Source organism: Capsicum annuum, chromosome 1, assembly GCF_002878395.1.
Source record: "Capsicum annuum cultivar UCD-10X-F1 chromosome 1, UCD10Xv1.1, whole genome shotgun sequence".
NCBI classification, from domain to species: Eukaryota; Viridiplantae; Streptophyta; class Magnoliopsida; order Solanales; family Solanaceae; genus Capsicum; species Capsicum annuum.
Genome location: NC_061111.1, coordinates 51,204,525 through 51,215,086, shown reverse-complemented (window position 1 = coordinate 51,215,086; position 10,562 = coordinate 51,204,525). Strand labels below are relative to the sequence as shown.

The 10,562-nt window shown below is 34.2% G+C and overlaps 1 pseudogene; it reads left to right on the top strand.

Moving 5' to 3' along the window:
• The first annotated feature begins 3,094 nt into the window (after window positions 1-3,094).
• LOC107843410 lies at window positions 3,095-5,956 on the top strand (annotated as a pseudogene).
• Window positions 5,957-10,562: the final 4,606 nt, after the last annotated feature.

The window sequence follows — 10,562 nt, the reverse complement described above, 5'->3', positions numbered from 1 at the left end:
AAAGCACCTGACGTTGAGTTTACAAAGAATACAATCCTCCTATCACGGGACGTGCAGGATGATATAGGCCCAGACACAACGTCTTTACACATTGAAGGACATCAAATGATATGTCTCACCCATTCACTTTTTGGAGTCTGCTCTAAAATCCACAAGTAGAAGTTTCCACTTACCCATCCATGATCTATAACGGCTAATTTTCCCTTCACCTCTATCAACTCGTAGTAGGACACTGTGTGAGATGCACTCCACATTGCAATAATTTCGAATTTTTCAGATTTTGCATCAAATGCAGCTATACAAAATTCGAAATCACTTGCGACAAACTGATAGATAACTCCACTAAATGCAAACACTAGGCTTAAGATATGGAGTAAAGGGGAAAATATCTTTGTCTCTCTCTACGATTCATCTATGCCTAAAGTGAAAACCCAATGTTTTATATGCCCTTCTTGAACATGCTCTGTTGACAAAAGAACTTAGAACTCCTGTTCTTTTGGCTCAAATCAAGTGAATATTTATACAAAAAAAAATCTCTTAGTTGTACTTTGATTAATGTAATTCAAACAAGAATCTGCAAGGGCACAGTTGTAGAGATCATCAAATCTCTCAATTTGAAGAAAGGAGGCAGAGGCTTTTCCATCTTTCTTTTCCTCTTAGTTGTAGTGGATTACAACTAGGAAAGGGAAAAACGTAGAATGCCTTTTTTTTGTTTTAAAATCCGAAACACAATATTGCAAAAAATATTGAACGTTCTTTTTGTTTTTTGGTTTTAATATCCTAAACACGATATATCAAATAATTCTCTTGATTTTGTTTAATTAGTAGTAGGAGAAGGGGAAATGGAAAGAGTGTTACAAGGTAGGAATCGAACCCTCACCAACAAAGTGAAAGTTCAAGAATCAAACTCTCACCAATAACCTATAACCTGAGCTACTAACACTTTGTTTGGATAATTATTACTTTTTATTTTTATAATGTATCATTTTGTTTTATACTGTATTGTCTTGAAGAAAATAATAAGTAGATAGAATGTATCGAATAGAAGATGGAGAGATGATAAATTCATGAGTTTCCATAATCAGAAGAAAAAGATGATAAATTCATGATAAATTCATGGGGACAGGGACGGGGACGGGGAGGGTGCTGGACAGGGGAGGGGGTGGGGGACATGCTGGACGGGGTTGGGGTTGGGAGTGGGAAGCAGGATGGAGGAGGGGGGATTTAAATTTTTTTTTTTTTTTTAATTTACAGTTTTTTAAATATTATAAAAGTTTTTTTAGGGAATATTTCAAAAATAGCAGCATTTTGCTATAAAATTCACCTTTCATAGCCACATTTTATATAATTAGTATTTATAGTTAATGTATTCGATTTATGCTCGCTGTATTCATTTTTACAAATAGTATGTATTCATATAAAATATGAATGCAGTTTCTATTTAGTCGCGCCAAAAATGGAATTCAATATTTTTAAAAAGAAAAAAATCACAATCACGTTTATCTCGGTGAACTAAATATTTTCTTGCCTAACATTATCATTATCTTTTTTCATATATTTTTTTTTTTGTTTTTTTTTTTTGGTTTTTTTTCTATTTTTTTCGACTTTTATTTTTTTCCGTTTCTTTCTTTTTGTTTTGTTTCTTTTCTCTCTCTTTAATCTCTAACTTCTATTTCTCTTTCTTCTTTTCTTTTCTTTTTTGATATTTTTTTTTTACTTATTTTCTTTATTATTTTTATATTCTATTTTATATTTTTCGTATTTTCAAAAAATATGACTAGTCGAGCACAAGTCATGGATGATAACCTAAATACCACAATTGTTTATTGTATTTGTAGTCACACCGCCATTTATATTTTTATTTTTATTGATATAACTGTATTATAACTGTATTTTAAAGTTCGCACTTGTCTTTATATTTTATTGTTCGCATTTGTATTTGTATTTAATAGTTCGCACTTGTATTTGTATTTGTTATTTTGCGCCATCATTTATATTTTATATAATTCACACTTGTATTTTAAAGAATTATTTTGTATTTGTATTTTATAATTGATTGCATATTATATTGGATTATATTTATATTATGGTTTTATTGTGTTTGTATATTAAGATTATACTTGTATTTGTATTCTATTTTTTCATTACCTTTTTATTTTTAAGAAATTATTTTGTATTTGTATTTCTAATTTGATTGAATATTGTATTTAGTCGAGATTATGTACAATTTATCATTTGTATACAAATAAGTAAGTGCATTAATTGTATTTTCGTGATTCTAAAATACATAAATATGTAATGTATTATTTGATACAAATGTACCGTTTTGTATTTGTATATCAAAATTATCATTCATATTTGTAAGTAAACAAATATCACTTGATACAAATACAATAACAAAAAAAATGAAACAAATGCTTTTACAAATACAAATATAATATATATTTGTATATATTGTATTTGTAAAAATAATTGAGTTGTATTTATTTGTATAAATAAATACAACTAGTATCAATAAATACAAACAAGTATTCGTACAAAGAAAATCAATCGTTTCTTTTCAATAATTAAAAAATACAAATGATAGTTCACACTTATATTTATATGTTATAGTTCGCATTTGTATTTGTATTTAATAGTTCACACTTGTATTTATATGTAATAGTTCGCATTTGAATTTGTATTTTATAGTTCGCACTTGTATTTGTATGTTATAGTTCGCATTTATATTTGTGTTTGCTAGTTCACACAAATGAAAAGGAGAGAAATTGAAAAGAAAGAAAAAGAAGGAGAAAAATGAGAGAAAAAGAAGGCAAAAATAATGAAGGAGAAAAAAATTTTTAAAAAAAAAAGAAGAAAAAAAAAGGAGAAAAATGAAAAGGAAAAAAAAAGAAAAAAATGAATAAAAAATAAAAAGAAAAAAGTGAAAAAATAAAAAATAAAGAGAAAACAACAAAAAAGGAAAAGTTCTTCTTTAGAAAAATAAATTGAAAAAGGAAAAAAAAAGAATAATAGAAAATAGAAAAAGAGAGAAAATACATGAGAAATGCTATAAATTGTAATTAGGAATAATTAATAGGTTAGAGGGGGCTATGAATTGTAATTAATTGAAAATTAGGCTTTAAATGATAATAAAAGCTCAATAGTGGCTAATCTGGGTAATTTTCCCTTTTTTTTTTAATCACGCGTTTTTCACCTCAGCACTTTAATGCCATATATGCATCAAAATGGTTCAAAATGTTGGACTTTGATGGGTTGAAGGGTTCAGATGACAAGGGGTTAAGTAGAAGTGTCCACTTTACAAATGGAAACAAGTAGAAGGGTTCACGAGACCATTAAACTCTAAACAGGGCAGTTTTATTTTTAATCAACTCATTTGTATCTTAGAGCAACCTTCAGCAATCTGAGGAATTGCAATGAGCATGGCGTAGTGATTCTACTGCTCGAGGGAAACCAAGTAATCACCAAGCTGCTCAGAGTCGACAGGAACAATAGTATTACCACCGGATGCAATAGACAACCTATCCAAACACTCCTGACCAACACTATAATTACTTGTTCCCCCTACATCCTCATGCTCAACCTGCGTTGTGCCAAACAAGTTCGTCATCAATATCAAGCAACATTTTCAACAAAATATCACACATCCTATGAATAAATTGTGACTTCTTCCTTATCATCTCGTGTGTTCTTTCCCTAGCCTCGACTACAGCAATCACAAACTCAATTGCCCAATGCCTTGTCCTTTCTTCTAAACTATCCGTCTCAGCTATCTGCAACATTGCACCCACCAGTCCACTATTTGCTTCCTCAAGAACCTTGGATCAGTCCCTGCTAATTCAATCAACAATTCCTCAATGTTTCTTAAGTTGTAGCCTCTTGACCACTGTTCATTGCCTCAGTCAACATCCTATCATCGATGGCAATAAGTCCTGAAACTTTTTCCCAATCACTCAAGCTCGATAAAAAACTCAACAAAATTCACAACAGCACTCAATGTAGCTATCCTAACATCCAGGTACAGGGAACTACTCAACGTATGCAAGAACACCAAATCCAGTACAATTAATATTTCACCCACTTACTATGTAAATTTATTGAATCAGAAGTAAGACATTGGAATTCAAGCCAACCATTAACCAAGAGGGGGAATCTTAGTAGTTTACCTGAACTTTCACCTTGTTGGTGAGGGTTCGATTCCCCACATTGTAATCTCCTTCCCCTGCCCCCAATTTTTTTTTTTTTAAAAAAACCATTAACCAGGAGAATTGAGGAAGTCAATTCCGAAACAGTGTCATACCTGTGATGCTTGACCGAAACAGTGGCCCTTAAACAGGCATTTTCTCAATAAGATGGCAGACATAGAACGGGATTCGTTCATTTGGCCTAAACACGCTTAGTCAACTCAATCAGGTAACAAACAAACAATTAGAATTTCGAATGGTAGCCAACTGACTCATAAGAGTTTCGTTTATCAGAAATCTTTTCTTGTTAGGATGCCATAGCAGGATCTGTGGACTCCTCTCAATCGATTTGGCGCACAAATATGAATAAAGTGTTTCAACAGAATCCCCTAAATTTCGTCTTCTGATAGTGTTTATTTCCTTTTGGACCTGTCCGCACGCTTGTTTTTCATTAAGTAATGACTTTTCGTTTTTCCCTTTTTTTAATGTGTAAAAATTGCTTTCTTATTTATGCCACATCACCAGCCTCAATATATATAGCCATATAGGGTACAAATTAATTATGAGAGAAATCATCTAATAGAAAAAGGTTTACAATATGCTCCATAAGGCAAGGGTTTTGCTTTTACACCTTTATACCCTACTTCTGCAGTTTTTTTCAAGAATTACTAATCATTTCTGCCGCAGGCATATTAATCCATCAATTCCTGAAGAAATAAAAAGGGCAGCCTGGTGTACTAAAATTACAGCTATGCGTGGTGTCCGGGGAACAATTCCTGAAGAAATAATCCTTGAAATATTTTCATGGCTTCCTACTAAGTCCTTAATGCGTTTCAAGTGTGTTGCTAAATTTTGTAATTCTCTTGTATCGGCATCAGATTATGTGGATATCCATATATGCCATTCTATGACCCGTGCTGGTGGAACAAAATTACTTCTGCGCGGAATAGGAGTTTATTTCACTGGCGAGGAAAAGAAAGATGAAAAAAACAGTGTGTCCATTCTTCAAATCGAGAGTTTTAATGAACCCTACTGTCCTATCTCTGCATGTTGTGTTTATTTGAATTGCGCTAACGATTTATTTTGCATTTAGCGAGCATTTTCTGAGCAACCTGCTGCAATTTTCAATCCCGGTACAAGAGAAGTAAGAGTTCTTCCCAAACTAAATGATGGTTTTTCGTTGTGGTACTGTTCATTAGGTTTTGAGCCAGAAGAAAAGGCGTGCAAAGTTCTTTTAACAGCATATCATGAGAAAGAAAGGTACACAAAACACCGGATTCTCACTTTAGGCATAGATGATTCATGGAGAGAGATTAAACATCCCCCTTATACTCGTAGTTTCGTCAAGCCCGGGGTTTGCATCAATGGAGTTATATATACGTTTGCTTTGCATAATGGACTTGCTATAGCTGCATTTGATGTTAAAACGGAAAATTGTATACTCATTACATTGTGGAATAATGCATCTCACTTGCGGCGACATTATGAGTTAATAGATGTGAAGGGTAAACTAGCAGTCATGGAAACACGACCACAAGGATATATCCACATGGGGGTTTTAGGACAAACTCAGAAAGAAGAATGGGAGAGTCATAGCATTCACTTTCCTTCAGTGTGGAAAGACATACAACCATAAGTCATATCATGCACGTCCCGTGATGGAGTGATTCTATTCATTGTCAACTTAAAGTCAGGCACTTTATGTTTGTGCCATGATGTCACGAGACAGAGTTGGAGACAATTAGAAATCAAGGGGCTTCCTAAAGGGAGATGCATCAGAAATATTTATAGTTATGTAGAAACACTAGATATCTAGAAATAAAGTCTCTTTCTATTTGAGAAATTTTACAATATTCTTGATTCTGATTGTATTTTTTTTTAATATTCCCGAGAGCCAGCTGATGGTAACTTACGAGCTCGATGTGTAACTTACGAGCTCGATGGTAACATAATTACAAGCTGATGGTATTTGTGCATCTGTGGTGACCTCAAACATCATTAGCTCGATAGATTTCTTTCTAATTTGGCTTGTTAACGCTTAAATTTCTTAACACATTTTGCTCCATGTTATAGTCTTCATATATACTCAAGAACCTTAATAGCCATAATTTCTGGTCCCTCAGCTAAGCAGCCTCATCTTTCCCACCATATTTGGCTTCATATATAGGCAAGAACTTTAATTGTCAAGTCTTGAGAAGAGGGGTCTTGGGTGACCCCTAGGTGTGTACATCTTGTATTCCGCTGTACCCACACGTTAGTAAACTCAGGTGCTCACGCATGTTGTTCGTTGAAATTCCTGAACCATGTGTTTTATGCTTGTGGGGAAATGGGGATATTAGTTTGGAGCTTTTGATGTTCGATGAGCACATGAAGCCAAATGACGCTACTTTTGTTAGTATTCTTTCTTCTTGCACGTTTCTGGATGTTTGTGTGGCGTTATATCTAGGGAGGCAATTACATGCTCACTTGGTAAGAATGAGGATTTGATGTGTTAATGATAACTACGTTGATCGTATTTTATGGGAAGATAAGTTGTTTGCTATATGCTTCGAAGATATTTGATGCAATGGTTAGCAAGCAGGTTTGCGCTTGGAATGCTATGATTTCTACTACTTGTCACCATAGAAGTGACATTACTAGTACCAACTGACAAATTCTCTGAAAACAATTAAAAGACTAATCCTCGACCGGTTTAAAGATGAACTATGGTAGCATTTGTAATGCACAAAAACAAAATTTGACTTGGACGATTGAACTTCATAAGCAGAGAAGTTTGCTAATTCCTTTGCAAAATTGGTTACTGAGAGAAGTTAACGCTAATTTGGTGCAATATCAGGAGTGGCTACAGAATCATGGTTCTTTTGATTTTGTGGTGGATAATGCAAATACCGGCTTTACCACTCAACAAAATTTTAATTTCTCTCAGCTCAGATCTGTACCGAAGCTGTTATTTTGCACAAAAGTCGTGCAACTGATGGTTGTTGATTAAAGGGTTGATGATCAAAGCCCGTCAAGTTTGTTGATATTGTTGGAACTTTCAGTCTTCAGGAGAAACCTTCTTTTGAGAAGAAGCAGTTTGTTTGGATCCACATTGTTATTTGTGGTCGTTATAGGAACCATAAACTTCAAACTTTGGATCTACCTTCGTTGGGAACATGGCGATTTTTACAATTAATACTAGTCTGTCTGAAGTTCATTTTCTACTGCAAACTTATATCGCATCTTGGATTGAAACATGCCGTTACAAGTGTGATTTTCGACTAACAAGGAGTGGCGACCTTTTAGTAAAAGAAGTCCTGAGCTACTCTCTCGATTGCCTTAGGATTTTGGATTATACGCTCAAATGTTTATAAGCATTGAGTTAACATCATAAGGATGTTTAAGCCAATTAATCATATCATCAAGGACAGTCTTAGTAGCTAAACGTTTAGCTTGCTTTGATGTAATCAAGAAAAAGATGAGATAACTCCATAAAATTATTAACTGAACTTTGCAATCATATTCCATTAGTTAACTAATAATTAGGCTGAATATGTAAGAAAGTATAGATAAACGAAAACTCATGTTTTTACTCATAGGGTAATGAGCACTTCAGAAACATCATAAACTAAGAAAGTAGAAGCTTTTATTTGCATCACCAGCAATACAAATATCTTCTGAAGCAAAACACTATTTTCTTTTCTTGTGCCTTTTCATTCTTGTAATAATTCTGTGTTCCAGTTCTTCAAACATCGTGGAAAACCATGATGGATATTGAGTTGACAACATTATGTATATGATGGACAAAACACTAATTAGTCCACAACCATAACCCACGAGAATGCCTGCCAACTGATCATTGGTGAATCTCCTTCATCTTCATCTAGCTCAACTGGAGTTGTCACTTGTCGTACCCCATCACCACCACCACAATCTCTTGAGAGTGGAAAGCCACGTAACCCATCATTTCCTTGGAATGAACTGTTCTCAAATGTGTCAAATTATTTTCCTTTGGGGATGCATCCAGCAATATGATTGTGAGAGAGGTTTAGGACTGCAAAAATGTGAGGAATGTTAGTTGTGGAGGTATCTCTCCTCCAATCTTGTTAGATGAGAGATCTAATGATTCACGTACAGATAAATGTTGCAATGATGTTGGTATACCTTCCAAGACAATCCGAAATAAGCTCAATGTACGTGGTCCAACGAGATCTCCAATAATGTTTGGTGTATGACCTTCAAATCTATTCCTTGAGAGATTGCTAATTATGTTTGTACTCATTAAAACTCGATCAAAAGAAAGATCCAATCCCTTTGTTGTAATTATCACAGAATTATCATTCCCTGAAAAATCAACTCCTATCATGTGCTCATCGATTACTTTCATGGCATGGAAATTGTGGAAAAGATTTACCGGTAAATTCCCACTAAATCCATTGGATGAGAGATCAATAATTCGAAGTTGTGTAACTTATTAGAAGTCAACTTTAAAAACACCAAATGCGGTAGGATTCCCAACTATCTTGGGAAAATGTCATTCAACTGATAGTCACCTAAATTAAGAAGTTCCAAATTCTCATCCAATTTATGGATGTTGAGTTGGTTTCCAAATCTAAAAGTTGTATCAATTGTCCACTAATAATATTGCTGCTTAAATGCAAAACCTCAAGTTCAATTATCTCACCAAAACATTGTGGGATTGTTCCGTTCAGACTATTACACAGAAGATTTTTTTCAAAAAGAAAGATCACCTAGAGATGGACCCTGAAAGATAATGAATTGAAGACGGAGAGACACCAAATTTACCAGTTCCCAAAATCAAAAGAGACCAAGCTATAAAGCCTGCTAAATTTTCTGAAATCGTATTTACCATTGTTTTATCTTTAGTATAATCTTGTGATTAAGGAGTAGGGTCTTGAGGCACATCTGACACATAGCACATGGTGATCCAAATTAGGGTGGAGCCACAATAGTGAAACGAGTTCTGATACGATACAAACAAAGAATGCACCAAACACACATCAAACCAGTCCACAAATCTCAAGGATCCTAGGAACGATTGGAGATCCCTCTCAGATTCAACAAATGAGAAGATAACAGGGCGTTTAACACCTATTTTCTTCCACCACAAACTATATTACCAACGACAATATGACGAACAATAATGACCAACAACAATGTTATAACAAGAACACCACACAGTTTACAATAACAAGATACAAACTACTACAAGATTGCAAGAAAGGTAAAGATAGATAGTGTGACATACACTATCACAAGAACTAAAAACCCTAAGATGTCTCAAATCTAAGGACCCTTAACTAATGTAATAGGAACACCTACACTCTTCAATGGACACAAGAGGGACCTTAATCCTTCGATACAAATCAATCTACCAAGATGCCAAAACAGTCCACAAAACGTGAGAAGAAATAGCAACACAAAGGGATACAAGATGACAAACACAAAAACACACGGATTTGCAAAATAATGAAAGGATAGATAGTGAGACCAAGATTATTATAAGATTAAGAACCAAGTATATTTAAACATTAACCATAATGAATGTAATAATCAAAACTACACTCTTATGGTGACCGCCAAGGTAATCGACTCACCTCAAGATCCACCGTTTCCAAGCAAAGAACAATATTGGCTTTTTCAAGCCCTATACTAAGGATGACTTTTTCAAGTCCTAACTAAGACTATACTAAGGTGGTCTACTCTCAAGAGAGAGGATTTCAAGTTTTCAATCTTTCATCTTTCATAAACTAACTAGCAAATGAACTAATAGAACCTATTTATAGTCTAACTTATTACATAACAAAATGACCACAATACCCTTAATGAAAAGAGGTGGTCATGGAGTGTTATTTGGACAAGGCTAAGTAACCAAAATATCCTTAATGAAGGCCCAAAATCATGAGTCCTCAATCTTCAATGCTCCAAGCAATCTTTCACACGTGGGATTGCTCTTTGATGTACTCAAATCAGCCCTTCCATGTAGGATCCCATTTTCTTAATGTAACTGAAGCTTGATGCCTCACGTACTGACTTTGAAATTGAAAGCTAAGGTGGCATTTGAATCGTATTATCCTCCCCTTTTTGAAAAGGATTCGACCTCGAATCCAAACCTTACAAAACCAAAGAAAGAACACACAAATACAAACTTCTCATGGCATGAGGGTTAGGGTAAGCACAACAAATCACCTCAACATGCCAAGGTTGCACATATTTAGAATATAATCAAGGATCCTTTGAACTAAATATTACATAATTAATGAAAAATGCACAAAGGATTTGGCTATAGAATTCACCAAAAATGATACTTTGCTTGTCATGTAAACCAAGCAACAAGTTGGGTGCACCATCATCACCAATTCTATATTTGGTATCGGG